The sequence below is a fragment of the Chelonia mydas genome, chromosome 6, assembly GCF_015237465.2.
Source record: "Chelonia mydas isolate rCheMyd1 chromosome 6, rCheMyd1.pri.v2, whole genome shotgun sequence".
In the NCBI taxonomy this organism is placed as follows: Eukaryota; Metazoa; Chordata; order Testudines; family Cheloniidae; genus Chelonia; species Chelonia mydas.
The window spans coordinates 39568791-39588224 of NC_051246.2; the positions used below are offsets into that span (position 1 = coordinate 39568791).

The 19434-nt window shown below is 38.2% G+C and overlaps 1 protein-coding gene across 7 annotated transcripts in view; it reads left to right on the plus strand.

Moving 5' to 3' along the window:
• TEAD1 (TEA domain transcription factor 1) overlaps positions 1-19434 on the plus strand; it is a 210260-nt gene that overhangs the window by 124323 nt on the left and 66503 nt on the right. The window lies entirely within an intron of this gene.

Genomic DNA, 19434 nt, shown 5'->3' on the forward strand with positions numbered 1-19434 from the left:
AGGGGTTGAACTAGGTTGAACTCCTGAGGTCCCTTCCAACCCTTACAGTTGTTAGGATATAGATATTCAGGCCTGTCTGTAAAGGCCTATACTCTAATTTAGGTGTATTCTTATCACTTAGGTAGTTATAGAGGTATAAAAGAGAGAATCAAAATCACTGTCTGACTGTATAAGGCCTTTTCTCACTGTGACATTCTGAGGCCCCGTTCTTAGGCTAAGATCTTTGGCTAAGCAGCAGAGGCAGCCATAAGCTGGGAAGCAAATGTTCACATCCTTACATTCCAAACTGGTGGCATTGAAATAAGGTGCTATTGGGCTGTTAGGAATACAATCCTGTCCTGATAGTGCCTGTTACCTCCAGAGAAAGGGAAGAGCCTAGAAGACGTAAAAGGAAATTTAGTTTGATAGTTTTCTGTCTGGTAAGAACTCACTTATCAATAGACACAGCTGGGAAACCCTTATGTCTTTATAGATGTAGCTGTGAAATCCTTACTTCTGTATTGTTTTGTCATTATAGTTCCCACTTTGCTATTGTTTATTTGCATGCTGTCTGTCTGGTTCTGTGATTGTTTCTGTCTGCTGTATAATTAATTTTGCTGGGTGTAAACTAATTAAGGTGGTAGGATATAATTGGTTAAATAATCATGTTACAATATGTTAGGATTGGTTAGTTAAATTTCAGTAAAATGATTGGTTACGGTATAGCTAAGCAGAACTCAAGTTTTACTATACAGTCTGCAGTCAATCAGGAAGTGAGGGGGGAGAAATGGGAACAGGGAATGGAGGTGGGGAATTGGAATCATGTTTGGCTAAGGGCAGGAATGGGAACAGGGACACAGGTGTAAGGCTCTGTGGTGTCAGAGCTGGGAAGGGGGACACTAAGGAAGGAAACTGGAATCATGCTTGCTGGAATTTCACCGCAATAAACATCGAATTGTTTGCACCTTTGGACTTCAGGTATTGTTGCTCTCTGTTCATGTGAGAAGGACCAGGGAAGTAAGTGGGTGAAGGAATAAGCCCCCTAACAATAGTCTATGATTCTACGTCTGTTTTATTAGAAAGCGTTACAAACTGTCCCATGTTTGGATCAGACTTTATTCCTAGACCAAGAAGTCAACACTCCCCTCTTATATTGAAGAGAATATTGGGTGATCATACTTTTGGGGTGCTATTCTTATTTTGATCAGTGTCAGTTTCCGCCGCATTTGGATGTGCATATGAGAGGTTGCTTAAGTTGGGATATTCCTTGGAATACAACAGCCATTACATTTCCTTATGTTACATTACCATCTGGTTCTCTACAGTAACTTGTTTTTGCAATAGGATGTTATTCCTGAATAAGGAGGTCTGCCTAGTGGTAAGGTCAAGGTTATCATAATATGTTAGTGGACCTGGTGGATTCTGTGTTGTAAATTGCACTGGTGGACTTGCATACCAGTGATTATTTACTGACATGTTCTGAATCTCCAATAACCAGTGTTTAGATAGTTTTTCTTCTCCACATTGATAACAGTAGTCATGTTAATATGGCTTATGTTTCTATATGTCATAGCAGAAAGTCAATAACATGAGATAAAAGAATGTCTCACTCAGTATAAAAAAGAAACCGTTATTTGCCAGATGTTTTTTCTTTCATGGAAGTGATTTTTGTAAAACGTGCCCTCTTGAAGTGCAATTCTGTATTTTCTACACAACCAAAAATGCCGCTGACTTCAATTGTAGTGGGACTTGTAAATTCACAAGAAATGCAGGATTTGGCCCAAATTTTATAATTGTAGGATTAATTGAATCCTTATTCTGTATAATTTGCACTGATTTTTAGATTAAAATATAGTATGATGGTTAATTTAAAGCTACTTTCCCCTGAGTGTATGTGTCTTTCTGTCTCTTCTTCCCTACCCATCTAAGTTAGATAACCTTTTATTGAGTGACTTAAGGCCAACAATTTCATTATCTTAATCTTATCCATAAGCATTTTGATATTAAGTACAAATGATTCATATTTTCCACTCCCCAAATATTTTATACCAAACCATAGTAAGAGAGGTCTCTGCAGCATCTATAGCCATCATATAAAAGACCATAATCCGTGAGCAGGACTACATTTATTCTGCTTTGTACAACAAGGAAAAGAGAAGCAGCTACAAGTCAGGATGGGCTTAGCTGGGGTGCACACACACAAACCCAACTCATCCATAGCTCTGACTCAGGCATACATATTTTAAACATTTAGGTCTTATGTTCAAATTTGATCTTAGCTCTGTGATAAGGGATTGGTTGTCTTGAACTGGTTCTGACTGAACGTTTGTCAATAATTTCCGACCAGCCCACAATTTGACAAAAGTTTCTGCAGAGGAATTTCACAGAATTGGAAGAGATCCATATGAGACACATTGGCAGATCTATATGGGGAATTGTACATGTATGTCTATGACCTGTGATATTGGTTTGTTACCTTCGAGCACCATAGCTCATTAAAAACTTAGGAATATTTCTTAAAACCTACTATCAGCTATGATACAAGTACAATTCAGCCATAGAAAATGTGACAAATCAGTGTTAAATTAAGAGATAATGTTAATGGGATGGAGTGTTGGCACAAAATATTAGTCTTCTGCTACTAGCTAAATGCAGAGACCAAATGGAGACATTTTTGAAGACTTATCATTTTTAAGTAGAAGACATTGATCCTGTGATAACATTCTCTTATGCCTTTCTAGTAGGGTGCTCATAAGATATTTAAACAAAATGACTGGTGAACAGGAGATTTTTGCTTATGGTCCTGGATATGCTGGTCTAAATTTTTAAGCATACTTTTGTATGTCTTTTGAATATCTGGATATTTAGGCCCTCACAATTCTCTCTCTTCCTATAAGCAGAGAGGAGCACCTGGCCTATGGGTCTTGGCTGTGAAGATGATGGGCTAGTGTGCGGGGAGTCAGGATCCTCATGATACTCTTCTTCTCAATTTACCGGGCAAAGCAGTTCAGATTGTTCCATACAGAGCTAGAGGAAATTTGCACACTTAGTCTCTGTATTATGGACCCTCTCACTCAGAGGGTGTTCAAGAGAGGCCCAAGTAACACAGCTCTTGTCAAAGCCATATTGGGTTTGGGAACCATGGCTGGGTGGGCAAACTCAAACCCCAAGGGAAAAATACCAAGGAGACTCTGAGTTGAAAGTGGCGTTATTCGTATAGATAATAAGGGGGCCCATCCTTGGGAAACATACTCATGTTTCAGGCAATCAGAAAGAATTTAGGAATGAAGAGATTGATGTGGTTTTGTGATCAATGATCTCAGTTCTGCAGATGTAAATACTCTGCATTTAAAGTTTTCTCTTGGAGAATAAAAAGACCCATCTGCCCAGATTAGAGCTGGAGCGAACAAGAGGACTACTCATAATAGTGGGAGTTAATAAAGCAGAAACAATATTAAATGGAAAAATCTAATTTTATTTTTACATATATAAAAAAACTTTGATAAACTGACCTAAATTTTGGTCAATATATTTAATAAATCCCGTGGAAATTGAAGTACACCTGAAACAAGAAAAGAGAAGCCAAAACAGTTATGGTCAAAGCCTGATGATGGTATACTTTTATTTTCATCCTGTTAGGTCAGCTTGTCAGCATAACCAGTTTAACAAGTACTGACAAGGCAGCACTTGAACCTAATCAAGCAGAATTTTCTTTGCTAGGTAGGAGAATGCGCTGGGTACTCAATAGGGCTAGTTATGCTGATCGATAATGCCAGAACAAGGCAACAATATGCACTATCTGCATCGTAAAAAGGTGTTTCACCACACAGAGTGGTCCTTTGTTTCGGTGCGTGGAAACATTTGCAATTGGCAATACTTCTTTTTTATAAGATATGGACACTGTACATAGTCCCACAGACATAATTAATGGAAAACACCATGAACGCCTCTACTGTTCTTAGTTGTGCCTGCACACACAGGGAAGGAATCAGTCCCCTTCTTTTGAAGCATTAATCTGAAATGGGGAACTTCTTGAGATTTTTTTTTCTTGTTATTACTTACTATATAGATATTTCATTTAGAAACATCTATATACCAACAGCAACCAATGCATCTGATAGGAGATACGATTAAGAAAACATCATTTACGGGATTTACTTTGCATCCAATTATTATAATGCTCTGAGGAGTGTTCATGTCCTTTTGGTAGCTGAGGTTTATGTTGCACTCTGACTGGAAAGAGTGTTGGTAAGAATTTGCAGGTGCAGAAATGCTTGGGAAGCTGAACAGGATTTATTACAATAACAGTGAGTTACTTCAAGTCACCCCATTTCCCTATTGCCTCATGAGCTCCTATGTTTTATTCTCTGTTTATTCCCAGGCCAGGTTTTTGTGCCCTCATTCAATCTCTGACTGCTGCTGGCTTCCTAGATGGGAGTCACAATGGATAGCTCCAGTTTTGAACTACTCCTCCTGTTTTAACTTTCCTTTTTCGCCAGATGTTCGATTCAACATCGTTTTAAACTTGCTTCGAGGACATGACTATCACTCTTCATTAATAAGCACCAGCACTGAAATATGGCCTCATTCCTCTGTGGCCCTTCATCAGTCCCTCCCCTTTAGAAATGTTGTGTTAGACATTTAAATACATGAAACTAATATATTTTTAAAATGTGGGGAAACTATAAAATGTTATACTTTGTCCTAGATTTTCTGACATTCATGTCGAAGGCTTTGGTAGGCAAAATCTCATCTGCTCTTGGAAAGATCATTGATTACAGCGATCCTGTAGCTACTTCACTCATTTGTGAGCTCCATGTCTGACAGTGTAGCTGTCCCAAATAGTCATAAGTCACTTTCCTTGGGTGTCTCTTTCCACGTGAGGAGGCGATGGTCTTTGCCTTTGAATATCCATTTCTTGTGGGCCTGTTGTTTCCGCTGACTCATTGCTTGTTTGTTTACCTCTGCGTTTAGTTCAGTCTCTTGTACACTGGAGTTACAATATCTCTGTGATTCAGGGAAGTGCCAGGTAGTTCTGTTCTTGGGTGGCAAACTGTAATCACACATAACAAGAGACTTGAAAGCTGAGGTCTGAAGGGATTTTTAGAACAGTTTTCAGCATATCTTTGGCTGGTCCCTTTTAAACTCACATTATCATATTTGCAGTTTGTTCTATGAATTATTTTTTCCGTCCTTCCATCCTTTCGATTGACTTTCTGAAAGCCAGAGGTACCCTCGTTAAATCCAGTCACTAGGACAAACTTTCCCCACCAGTGCTGTTAAGCATGCATTAAGGGACATGACACATCCTGAAGTATTGCAGCAATGAGATCAGGATTAGGCCCTACGAGAGCACTGTGGTACAGTCCCCCAGAGGACTTTTTCTAAAGAAAGCCGTGGTTCTTCTGAAGTCCAGGCAACTGAGCCACACATGTTTTAATGATAGGTACTTTTTAAAGGCTTGTTTGCATTAGTGTGACAGCATACTTCGCTATAGTTGGGGAAATGAGAAACTTCACACATGGCATCTGGAAATCCTTGTGGCTCACTACCCTGCTTGACAGGAATAACGTAACTATAAATTTTTCCCAACAGAAAACTCATCACTGTATCAACAGCACCAGAAACAATCTTTCATTTTGCTCTTAATAAATATATTGTTTTAAATTTCTTGTTTGTAATGCCTTTATATAAGCTTCTGTGAGCCTTTAAGGTAACTAAGCATGTTTTTATTTCATTTTTATGTCCTAAAGAGAATCAAACCGTGGTTCAAACTTGTGTGTGTACGTGTGTGTACACATGCAGTGTTAAAAGAATGTTAATATTGTAAAGTTAAGCCTTCTAATGTAGGGAAATGCCAAAATTAAGGTTGACTGTGCAACCTTAATTCAGCCCCCTGATACGTGTATACTATGATAGTTCTACCCATCATCATATAGGATGCCTTGGGAGAACTATGGATAGAAATATTTATTTATTTAAATCTCCCAATATAGAAAACCTAGTGTGTTCTAAAATGTGTCATGTTAGGAATTGTACATCAGTGGCTTAGGTACAAGCGGTGGCTGGCACAATACGTTCTTAAGCTGTAGATGATAGATCTATTGTTTTATTAGTTGCTCTTTCTGCCAGACAACACACTATATTTAAGGATAGATTTCTGTTTCCAGGCGGAAGAGAATGGACACACTAGTAAAATTCTTATGGAATCTGTGGAGAAATGTAAAGAGCAGCTCTGTTTATGACCCATGTACATACCACAGTAATAAAAATTGAAATGTAATATGATAAAGTGTATAGATGTTTGTAAAACAAGTATTTTTGCAAAGCTAAGTGCATACTTTAATCTTAAAAAATAAGTATATGCATTGGTTTGTATGCTAGGACACGGCAAGGTAGCTTGATCTTTATTCCTATATTTGCAGACTTGCATACTAATCTGGTATGTATGAAGCAGATTCCAATCTCCTTGTGAATCCAGAGTAACTCTGCTGTAGTCAATGGAGCTACTCTGGATTTACACTAGTGTAACTAGAATCATTGTCAATCTGACCTTCTGTTTTAGTACTAAAATGTGTAAGATTCTGATTAAGGAGCTAGACTGTGCTCTGGCCTGTGCAGCCATGCAGGGGCATAAGTGGGACTAACACACAGCCTCTCAGGCCCCAAACAACCTCACTGGGTGTGGTGCATAAAGGTAAGCAAGAGGGTGGAGAGAGGGGAAGAGAATGGGTGGAGCCAAAATTCTGCACAGGTGAATCAGTGTGTGATAGAGGAACAAGTAGCAGATTACTACCGCGCAAGAGCAAGTGGGGAGCAAGGAAGGAGGTGGAAGGATTAATTTTTCTGTTCTAGATTGTTTGATTACTAACTGGTTTTGAGGTTAAAAAGTGTCAAATTCCAAGAGGAAAAATACCTAGAAAACTTACAAACCACAGGTTTAAAAAACAAACAAAACCCCATCACTATATGCAATAAGGCTGCAAGTCACTATATTATTTGACGAAGTAAGTAAAAAGTAAGGTTACAGGAGCAAACTGAGAGGGACAAAAGATCTGTAACTGACCTATCTATATAGATGTATAATGCCATTCCAAAGCTCTGCATTTATACTTAAATTCCTCTTTATTGTTGATGTTGTTGTTAAATAAGGTGACCATGTTTGCAGCTCCTGCCAGCATAACTACTATAGTTCTGGTGATCATAACGAGGGTGATTATACTGGAACAGTCCATCATCTGTCCTTGATCTGATTCAACCGCCACCCCATCCCCAGTAAGGCACATCTAAACTATTAAATGGAATCCTTCCGCTCATCTTGAAACATCAATTATTGCTGTCAGGATTTTTAGTTACTGTTTGCTAAAACCATTTAGTGTGATAACCATGCTGAAAGGAACGCAAGTGGAAGGGAGATATATCATGTGGGAAATAGCATTGATCTTTCATGTTGCTGTTTTACTGAGTAGGTCTCTGTGAGAAAGCCACAAACTAGGGGATTCTAATACATTATTTGGAAACAATTACATTCTTTGTGTATTATTTTAAATTACAAGAGGTGTGGCTATCGGGAGTTTGGCTTTGAGAAAAGGGGTGTGGAAATGCAGGTATTTTTCAACGTAGCTAACAGGTATAGAGAAACATTTTCAGTCCTTGCCAAAATACATTCCAATGCAATATTAATTCTTTAATATTAGTTACTTAGCTCGGCAGTGCTAACTCTCACAGCCACACTTTACAGTAGGGAGTAGCATCTTGAGTTTTGCAACAGCTCATTAAGTTTCCTTACCTAAGTAACAAAAGGGTCAATCCTCTCCCTTCAGGATGGAATCCTGCAGTACGTCCAGGGATACCTTGCAGCTGCTTATTTTATATCGGATGGCACAAGATGGGGTTAATGGTGTAGGGCTGGTATTAAGGAAGCAGACATAGAGAATTATCCTGGAAAGGCTCATAGTGTACATGGAAGTAGAGACAAAGTCTAACCTTTTTCTCTTTAGGATAAAAGAGATGAAATATTCCCTAGTTTAAGTATGTTTGTGAATCTCTCGTGTAGGTTCATAAATAGGAGCAAATATTTTTTATACTTGAAGCTAGAACTATATTTCTAGCTGTAAAATCTCCACAAGATGTTACTTTTGCCTGTGAAATAACTAGAAAACCAAGGGTTGGATAATTCCCAGTATCTTTCATACCTTGGTCAAATGTTTCTCAACTTGGCCCATATGTTGTCAGAACCTGTCATCACATGTAAACGGAGTCCAAAACACTTGACATAAGGTATGTTTAAATATCTCTTTGCACCTGTTGTGAACACAAAACATCTTCACTACACCAAATAATTCATAAGCTAAATAAACAGCTTTTGCAAACAACTGTGAGCAACAGCCAGGACTATAGAATCTGAGGAGCTGGAAATGAAGGCAACTCACACTGTCATCAATCTTATGTAAATTAACACCCCACCCCAACCCCCAGAGCAATAAGGTAGACATAACAGTCCTTAGCTGAGGCATCTGATATTTACCTTGTTTAAAGAGCTATTGCATTTGGTCAGAATTGGAATCACTAAACAAGGGAAGTGACCAGCTCTCTTACAATCTCATTATAGTAAATGCTGAACTGAAAAGTCATGTCACAGTTTTTTCCATTTGTAATATCGTCCTTGGAAGAAATCTACCTCCATAATGCCATGACTCTGTTCTGCATTAATGTCACTGTAATATACAGCAGAATGTATTACCAATTAGAGTGACCATGGATCACCATTGGGAGTGTAAACATATGTGCAAGGACAGATTTGGCTGTGCAATGACATTATTTTTCAAACCTGCTGCTCACTGGCTGCTAAACCTTTGTATGCGTCATCCATGCTCCATTACTTTTGAAACTATGTGTGCTCGTATTTAACTGACCAATCTTGGGGGAAGGACAGATTTCTCACAACCACCTTAGTACAGGCCTGAGTTCCTCTGTTTTATTCCCTTCTGCAGGAGTGGCCTCAGTAGGAGTCTTCGCTTCACCCTAGTGGGTGTGTTCTGTTGTTGTATCAACACTTTTAGCACTTCCATACCGTATGCATTTTCATTGTTATCTTAGTCATATATATTTTCTCTTTCGTTAATGTTAATTCTTGAAGTTACAGTGAAAAGCAAGCCTTTCGTTATGCTGTTTTGTGCTGTGAGCTTTCAAATCTGTAGAAGCTACCACCACGTGCTATAAATCTAGGTGAAAGAAATACATGTGCATTATTTTGAACATCTCACCTTTTTCAGCAGCTGAGTCATAATCACGGGTTTGGAACTCAAGGAAGCACTGTGTGCAAACTTTACAATAACTGAATGAGTGTTTCTTAAATGAATAGATTTGCATTATGGTCAGTTTACATACCTTGGTATTTAATGCTTTCTTGCATGTGCAGTTTGTATATGTGCAAAGATTAAAGAGCGAATTTCAAAAACCAGCATATACAATTTAAATATAATCTTAAAACATTTTGTCATGTTAAAAAAACCCCAGAATTTAAATATTTCATATGGAGCTAAAAATGTTGCTTTTTTAAGTGTTAGTATGACATTTACTTCATCATTCTTAAGGACTACCCACAGAAGAAAAAGCCGCACCTAAAATTTAACCTCTGCAAATTAATATTATTTAAATCAACTGTAATTCCTCTAAAAATGGACCTTCTCTTTCCTCAAGGAACAAACAGAACTGAAACCACCTACTGAGAAATTCTATTTTGCTAATTTTTATCTATTGTGATGCAAATAGTGGTTTTTAATCCTTTTAACTCATCCATCATGCATGACAGGTCAGCCAGTCTATTGTCTGTATATTTGAAAGATTTCTGTCGAAATCAGACTTTTTACTAGTAGCTTTGGTCAAAAGTCGTCTTGTTTTTGAAGCTGTTTGTGCCATGGAATATCAGCACTACTACAGAAAGCAATACAATAATTCTGTGTACACTAAGGTAACATGAATATCACGTAAGCTGCTCACAACTAGGTTGCTAAGATTTCCTATCATAGTAACAAAAACAATAATAGCTCTTTTCTTTAATATGTCAGATTAAGGACATTTATGTTTTATATAATCTGTTAAACATCGTGTAGCAGATCCAGATAGGTGCAAAGGGCAGGTTTGGGGATTTCTTTCTCTTTCATTGTATATTCTGAAACCTATAAATTTTCCATTTGTTTTAAATGCATTTTTATGGATGTAATAAAATACAGTTTATAGTATGTAGCAAACTATATAATTACAAGGTGGCAAATGAAATTCAATATAGCTTTGTTGTCATGTTTGTATTTTAATTAAGCCAGGCAAATTATAAATGCTTCTTTTGTTGGGACACTGAAAAAATATTAATCTAATGAATTGGCATTTAAACAAACTCAAAATCCCTATACCATTCTTTGCTGTCTTTGAAATATTTATTCTGGGTGTGCTTTAAAGACCCAAAAGAAAAGAATAAAATTTGAAACCCACATGAAATAAACATTGCTTGTATGGAATATTCCATGATTTGAAAACATGCCAAGCAAAGTCCAATGAATCTCATTTGTGTCACGGAAGACCTTTTTGAACCAGATGTGTTTGTGGTTATTTTTTTTTTTTTAAGTCTTTAAAACTGAAGCTGGGATAAATAACAAGCTATTGAGTGCAAGGCCTAATATTAAAAGGATAATTTTTCCATGTTCCTGTTAGGTCATTTCCCTTTTGCTTTGTAAATTATTTTGTGTTTCTGCTTAAATCTGAGATTATTGGGGTTTTGGATTTTTTTAAATAACCAAAAACCACAAAAGGCTCTTTTCTTTAGGAACATAATTGTATTAGAACTTCATTACATTATGGATATTAGTCCATTAACACCCAGGAGAATTATTTTATTATTCTATTTCCTGGGCCTTGTCCTTTTCCTGTCTTGCTGGGGTATTCATTTTTACAGTACACTTTCCTAGCAGTTCATTTGCATATAATTAAACTTTAAAGGCTTATTGTAATCTTATTTTTTTTTAAATATAAAAACTAACTAGATGACTCTCATGACACAAATGGCAACCACCTTAAGTACCCCGTGATCATAGTGTTCTCACAACTCCTTCCTATGTCTATCTCTTCCTCCTGTTGTTCCTGTATAAATTTAGGGCCACATTCTGCACATCCTTTTGGGTTCACTCATGAGCTGGCTTGTGTGTCTATGGAGGGAATAAGGGTATGTAAGACATCCCATTACTTCACTATGTTGGCAGACTACACAGGTTGCAACATAGAGGAGAAAGCAGCCATTAGTCCACTGTACCCCGTCTGCACAAGAGAGGACACAGGTAGAGGCATGGACATAACGTTGGTTTCAGCCTTGCAATGATCAGTGAGCACAGAGGAATGACTGGGTCTCTGCCAGGTATCGGTATGGTGCAGATTACTTTCCCTGTGGAACCAGGGAAAAGCAGGTCCCTATTCTGTTTCTAGGGCAGCACAACTATGCGCTGCCCCAACTCACATTGTGAAGTGCTAATCTAGACCTAAGCATGTGATCCCGTTGATTTGCAGAACGGCATTTCAGATTCTGGCCCTTTAATTGTAAACTCCCTGGACACGGACTCTGTCTTTGTTTTGTGAAGTACTGTGTGTATTTCTGGTGCTCTTTAAATAACAAACAAAAGCAGTGAATTTAAATGATTGTGTTCATCAGATAATTTGGAAATTTAAATTATCTTCCATATAAAAGTGAAAGATTACTTCACCACAGGAATATAGCAAATAATTTTTGTACAGTTAATCTATATGAAATGTGATGTATGGTTTTGAGTGAATAATTATGTTACAACTGGTAAACACTTGGAATATTAATAGCTTTATATTTCTGTAACTTGTAAATGAATTTGAAAAATCTCTATTTGATTGGCTATAAATATTGTCAGCTCAGAGGTTACATTCTGTTGGAGTCCCTTTGGGAAATTCATCTGAAATGCAAATATGACAGAAAAAGCAAAACAATATGGCAGAGGAATATTTGCTGACTTAAGAGCACAGGATCAACACCAATATTTTTCCAGTGATGCTAAACCTCTTGTTAACTGCTAAATTGGATTTGTAGTTGAATGAAGTATCAGCTGCTGTTGGACAAGCCTATAAAGGCAGGACGGCTGGCCTTTTGTAGGCAGGGCTTAAAGGACGATTGATATGTTTTAGCACTTTTGGGATTATTGTGATTAAGAGGAAACCATTCTGAATGATAGAGAAAAGGGTGTAAAAATACACAGTCCACAGCTGGTAAGCAGCATGTGTTTGCTATGAGGGGAGGTCATGACTAGCTGATCCTGCTGGTTCTGGAGTTGATTGACAGATAAGAAAACTTAATATTATGGAGCAGGCTATTTCTTTACGAAATAGTGCTTTAGTATATATAAAAGTAACAGCAAAAAAGTAATTAGAATCTGCAAAATTTTGTGCACTATTTTGTCAGTATTATCAAAAGACATAGTGAGCTGAATGCTTAGAAATATATAGCTGCAAAATTCCAGATAAGTTGTTAAAAATTCAAACGGAGAAAGGACTTATTTATGTCCAGTCGTATGAGAACCCTACTCAGGACTTTCAAGGTTGGCTTCCGTGATTTTGCATATTTCGTATTTTATGTACGAGTGAAATAAAACCCATGTTGTAATACAGTAAAAAAAACTATGCTAGATATATGGAAATGTTAAGTTCGTTGAATTTGTAAACTGTTAAGCATCTGATGAGCCTGAGATATTCATATTCGTATGATTTATGCAATACAGAAATCTTACATTAGAAGAGCTGTTTTATTTTTAATAAACACCTGCCCCAGAAATGTGTATGCTTTTTCATCTTATCTCCCTCTCCTCCACTTGGAAATTTAGCTTGTTTAGTTGATTGCTTTTTTAAATCGACCATCTGAATGCTTACAAATGTATATTCAAATGGTTGGATCTCTGACTCTTTTTAGTGGGCCTGTACCTCTTTCAAAATTTGAGTTTAGCATACCACACAGGAAAGAACACAAGCTTGCCAACTCCTGCTGAGCGTTTTTTCAAGCCTGTGAAAAGAATGAATTATTCAGCAGTAAGCATGCTTACAGCTGGCCATTTGGGAGCTTTGATGTGCGAATCAGGCGGTTGCATGAATGCCCTTATTGTCATGTTATGTGTACACAGTGTGTGAATTATTGAAAATAGTGAGGCCTGAGCCTCATCTGGTAGAGATTACAGTGCAGGCATGCTGGGTGAAGGTCTGTAATTGAAAATCCCCAGATGCTGTTTATTTGGCCTATGTCACATGACCTTCTGCAGTAAGCTTGTCTGAACAAAATGCTGCCTGCATAGGAAGCAGAGCCCAACCCCCTACTCTAAGCCTTCTTAAAACTCAGTATGTGGATGACTTAAACACCTGCCCTTAGTATTTTTAAAAGCTTAAAATAGATTTGCCCATAACTTTTAAATAGAGGATGTCTTACTAACGCGTTTAAACTGTTTAACCAGTTGTTGACTTTTACAGCTCTTTTATCTCCAAGACACTTTTTGTTAGTTAATTTAGCTTTACAATGTCTTTAGAAAACATCACATAAACTTTTGGGCAAATGCTCCAAGAGCTTCATTTTGTGCTTGCAAAATGGAGTGGAAAAGTTCAGGGCTCAATCCTGCAAAGTGCTGACTACTTATGTGAGGTGCTGAGCACCCTCAACTCCCACTGACATCAATGAGGTGTACTCAGAATCAAGCTCTTGTAGAGCAAAACCGCAAATAGAGCCCAATCCACCTCCCACTGGAGTAAGTGAAAAAACTCTCATTAACTTCAGTGGTATCTGGAGCAGGCCCTCCTGCACAACAAAACAAAGAGGTCAAATCCTGCTTCCTTTATTCACATGAATTGTCCAAGTGAAGTTTGTAAGAGGTCTAGCATAAGGTGATCAGGATTTGGCACTGTGTCCTCAGTCAAGGAAAATTCCCATTGACAACAAGATTTGGTCTAAGGCTGGGTGCTCAGCACTTCTAAAATTCAGGCCTCCGTAGGCGCTTCTGGTTGGGCAGTCAAAAATTCAGGTACCCAAAAACCACTAGATACTTTTGAAAATCCTGGCCATGGTGAGAATACCGTTTTGGGTATGAAATCTTTGTAGATAAATGTTTGTAATGAGGTTTTAAACACAGAGCAATACCCATGCATGTATCTGAAATACCGTTTGTTATTTGGGGAAATTAACACTATATAGTCACATAAAAAGAGGAATCTCAAGTTTGCATATTTTTTCATTCTAGCTACTTGTATTTTGCTACTGAATAGGAGAACTTTTTTTAATTCACTACCCATTTTCAAGTTATTAAATGGTTTAATTTTCTGTACTTAATATATTATTTATTATTAGTACACACATTTTGAAGGCAGCTATTATTGTGGGCTTTGGGTGCAGTGTTTTAATTTGTGTCATTAACTTTCCAAATAAAGGAATTGCAAAACTCCACACTGCCCTGCAGCTATAAAGCTAGAGGGCACAGTTTATCCCTGTGTTGCTTCCAGTTTTACGCTGGTGTAACTCGACGGGATTTTAACATAATACTGGAATGATAGATCATGCCTAGAGAGTGGAATGAAACCTGGCCTGCCAGTTTATGGGGCAGATCCACTGCTGGTACAAATTGTCATAGCTCTGTGGCAATTTACCCCAGCTGAGGATCTGCAGCTGAGCATCCATAGTTTCAGTGTGAGTGTGTGACTTTCAGCTGAAGTGTGAATTATGGAAAATACTCTTTTCACAACTATTTTAAGATAAAAATATTTTGAAAACAGAATGTTGCTCCATTCATTTTGTGTGTGTCAATATATGCTGCATAATATCAGTGTCTGCTTGGTGCCACAATTATTAAGAGTTTTCTTTACATTGTAAAGCATGCTTATATCAGAAGGATTTGAAAATTCTGCTTTCCCATGGAGAATAGGAATCTCTTCAGATTGAGTGCTGTCAACTTCCATGTAATTTAATCTTTCATTTAAATAAAAAGTCACTAACCCTCATGGCTGTGAAAGAAATATTTCAAATTTATTCCAAATATAACTAATGCATTGATGTCTTCCTAACTCTGCAGGGAGAAAAGTTTGATATGCTACCATTTTCCAAGTAGTTTCTAGAATGAGTACAAAATATTGCTCTAGTTTTAAAATGTATCTTCCACTGTATCAACCAATGGACAATTTGTAATTTTTTTTTTAAATTGAGCTTATTTTACAGGTGGCTATGGAAGAAGCCTATGAGCCTGGATTTTCTTTTTTAAACAAACCCACATCAAACATTCTTTTAAAAAAAATGAAATTTAATCCCCCACAGTCTTGGTCCTTTCTGAGGAAGGGAGGCTTTTCCTCCAGTTCTTCATATCCCTTGGAATAGGCTCAGTAAGATTCCTCTGCTCTGGAGATGTGCTTTATCTCACTGGGCACCTTCCCAAGACTGTCTGATACCTGAACCAAAAAATTCCAAGGAGGAGACTGGCTCATAACAGAAGACAAGAAGGAATAGAACATTTCCAGTTCATGAGCGTGAGGTTTCTTTTCCACTTGGCAATCTCCATATATATTATTTTTCACCTTTAGGAGAAGGGTGGAGAAAACAGTACCACAAACGTACTCTTCTTGGAGAAGCACATACATATTTAATCAGGGACACTTTGCAACTCCTAAGATTTCTAATGTCTGATGTAGGTGGTTTCTTGAGTCCCATTTTGTTTCGGTCTCTTGCTACTTCACAAAGACAGGGTGTGTTTTAGGAGTGTCCTGTCCTGCCTTTGCTTCCTTAAAATTCCCTCCATTTCCATGTCAGTCAAGAGAGAAGCTTTTTTCTTTGGTCAGTTTCTGACCCAGTCTGATTTTGGAAAAAGAGAGAATGTGTTGCTTGGCAGATAACACAAAGTCTCTAAACTTTTATTTGGAGAATCCTAGTTCCTTTCATGTGTTAGGCAATGTTTATTTTACAGGTGGAGCCTAAGAAAGGCTTAGTTAGTTAAGGCTTCTCAGATAACACTGGCTAGACTGATATTGGTATGTTACTGAGACTTCTAAGGCTGAAGTATCTTTTTCCCTGATTAGACTTGGGGATCATTTCTCCCCTGGAGGAAAACTATGGCCATTAGAAGATTTGTAAGGTCTTGGTCATCTTGTATGCTTTGTCTCTTAGGGCTTGTCTCACTACATACAACTGTTAGCTCAAATTACTACATTCAAGTAATGACACTCATGCAAGAATCAAGCTATCCTAACATGAGACAGAACAACCAAACTGTGAAGGCCCTGGGATGGGCCAGCTAGCTTGTGTGCAGATGGGAGTCAGATTAGGGGCAGCGTTTGAGTATTAACCTTGCAATATTTGGTGGGGTTTTTTTTGAAAAGCTTCAGCTCCCGTCAGGTGATTATATGACAAATTTCATTTAAAAAGAAAAGTTTTTAGTCCTCATGGTTGAGGAGAAAAGCTTGAAAACATGACTACTAAACGCTCAAACCAACTTTGACTTAAAAATCATGACAATTTTTAAAAAATCTTATGTTTTAATACTTGGGTGTGGCAATATTAGATCAGAGGAGAATTATGTACAGATTATAACAGTGTTTAAATGAAATAATAGAAATGGCTAAAATTTCTTTCATGTGAACTACTGCATTTCAGCTTCAACAATTTGGTTAATATTGAGGGGTTGTAATTCTAGATATGCAGTGAATGTGTAATTTGTGTGTATTAAGTAGTGTTATTGTTCATGCTTATTGATTAGTGAAATTTTCCTAAGGGCAGGTGGCAGCTAGGGCTCAATCAGCTCTGCTCAGTTCATGCTCAATGGATCTAAGCCATCTTTCTGTTGCCTTTACCCTGACTCTGATCAAGGAAAATGTAGCTTGTGGTGATAGTTTAGAACGGGGGAATGACTTGGGGTGCTGGTGAGTTTAGGCCAGGTGACTAGATTTAATTCTTGAGCTGTTGTGTGTTGGGTAAAATTTTCAACCCCTAGATACCAGCACCATTTTCATTCTAAGCTCCATTTTCAAGGCAATGCCTAATCCTAGTATAAAAACTCACTCTAGATAAGTAAAGGGCCATGTTTTAAATATATTTACACACAGTGATACAAATATATCTTTTGAAGTTGTTTAACAGCTCCTTCCTCAAGTGTGACTTAGGCCAACTGCCATGATCTCATGAAGACTACTTCATTGGCTGAGGATTGATGAGAGCACTCTACCCCCACACCAAGCCTGTCAGGAATGCAGAATGTGGGGCTGTAGAGCTGGTGACACTGTTTTTACACTAAGGATTTTCTTACATGATGGGAATCACCAGCTGTCCCTCTAGGGCAACTTTTTCTACCTTGTTGCATTGAAGAACTGGGCCTGAGTATTTTATTCATGTGTTTATTGAAAGATGTATACGTGGCTCCCATTGCCTCCACAGCAGGGCACCTCCCCTAGTTTAAACAAAAGGTGCACTTAAATCAAGTAAAATTTCCTCACAGCTTGTCACACTGAGGGACAGATTAGCTCTGTTAAGTTCTGGCCAAGCAGATAAACCATACACTGCACCCTGAAGTTTGCCAGGTTCCAGAGCCTTTGCACTGTTCATGTTCCCTAATTAAAGGCAGTGATAATCCTTCACCCTCCTTGTTCTCGTTTCATTTCTCAGCAGTTTTCACTCACTGTATTACCCTAATACATATTATAGGGACAATATGGATGTGTAAGGGTACCAAACCATTGCGGGAAGGTTGCTTGAAGCTGCTGACCTGGTGCATCTGCAATATAGTGTGTTGGAACTATTATTTTATTTGTGTTTTCCCTGCTCTTTCCCATTGCTCAGGCCTCAGGCTCTTGACCACTCACCCACCTTTTACTTCTGGATGATCTTTTAATTGTTTTTCCACTTTAGTGCTGTTTTCTCCATGAACTGGTGCTTCAGAGCAAAACTAGACCATAGTGGCCCATTTCCCCTTCCTGGCTAGTTAAATAATTGTGTTATGTGTAGGACCTCCCAGAGAGGGTGGGCAAAAGGAGTAGTTTCCCCTGGACTCACTGTTTGCGAGGACCCCCAAGCCCATGGAATTTGAGTAAATGGGCTCATGACCTGGAGCACAGGGTCACAGCACCATTCAAATTTGGCTCAACCGGAACCCCGTGCACTGAGTCACGTATCTCTCACTCAAGTTTGGTCTGGCTGCCAACCCCCCATCATGCGTGGTGCTTTGATCCCATGTGCCAGGTTGCAACACCTGTGTGGAGCCAGGCCCAGCCCCACAGGCCAGTAGCTTAGTGTGAGGCAGGCTCTCTTTCCGACATGCTCCCCCTCTCCAGTCTTCCCTCAGTGTTTTTGCACTGATAATTTTTTGGGGTGGGTGATTTAGTTTTAGATTTTACCCTGGCCCCAAAAACTTGTGTGTGGCCCTAGTTACATGCTCCATTTAATAGGTGCTCCTTCCAATGTAGGTTCCTTATTTAAAAATGTCTGTATCTGCCCCCACAACAGCAAACCAATACAAATTTGGATACTTGTCTGATATGGACATAACACCTACCTGCACCTTCTAGTCAGAGACCCTCCTAGTTAACTTCAAAGTGACCCAGAAGGTGGTGAGATTTAAGGTCTCTAATACCATAGTCTTCAACCTGCAATTAAAAAAAACCTCTTAAATTAAATCCTCTCATTGTCACTGGTACCTTGCTTACTTTACCTTGTGTTTAACAGAAATATGACTCTAAGTTAGCATAACATTTGTTCAACATGGTGAGAAGTAAAATAGAGATTATATAATATAAAGTGAAAATGAATAGGCCATCATAGAAACTTCATTAACCTTGATGTCAGTAATGTTTAGGAGGGAGATTTTTATAGAAAACTTTACTTTCATTAAACACCCTGCTCTCTGGCTGAGAAAGCAGACCAACTTTAGACTTTGAAATCCTGTGTTCAGAGAGTATGTTTCAAACCGAACTAGAGTTTTAAAATAATAAGTAAGTGCTGACAGTCCTCAATTAAGCAGGTAAATGCAAGAACTTGTTTGCTTAAAGTTAAGTGTGTGCCCAAGTACCTTGCTGAATCAGAATCGTAGCTTCTTTCATTGGAGGATCTCAAAGCACTTTTACAAAGTAATTATCTAATCATCTCAAAACCTCGGCAAGGTGGATATATTTTCTGAGCCTCATTTTAAACACGGGAAACAGACACAGAGTAGTTAAGGCCAAAATGCTCACACCTGCATTCCAAAAGTAGGAGACCTAAAGAAGAGACCAGATTTTCCGCTTAGAATTTGTAGAGGCATTAGATCCTCTGGAAATCATCTGCTCCTTTAGATGTCCAAGTTTATAAACTCTCATTTGAAAATTTTGGCCTGTGTGACTGTCTAAAGTCACAGAGCAGAACTTGAGAAATCCACAGCAAGCGGGAACCCTTTCCTAACACAG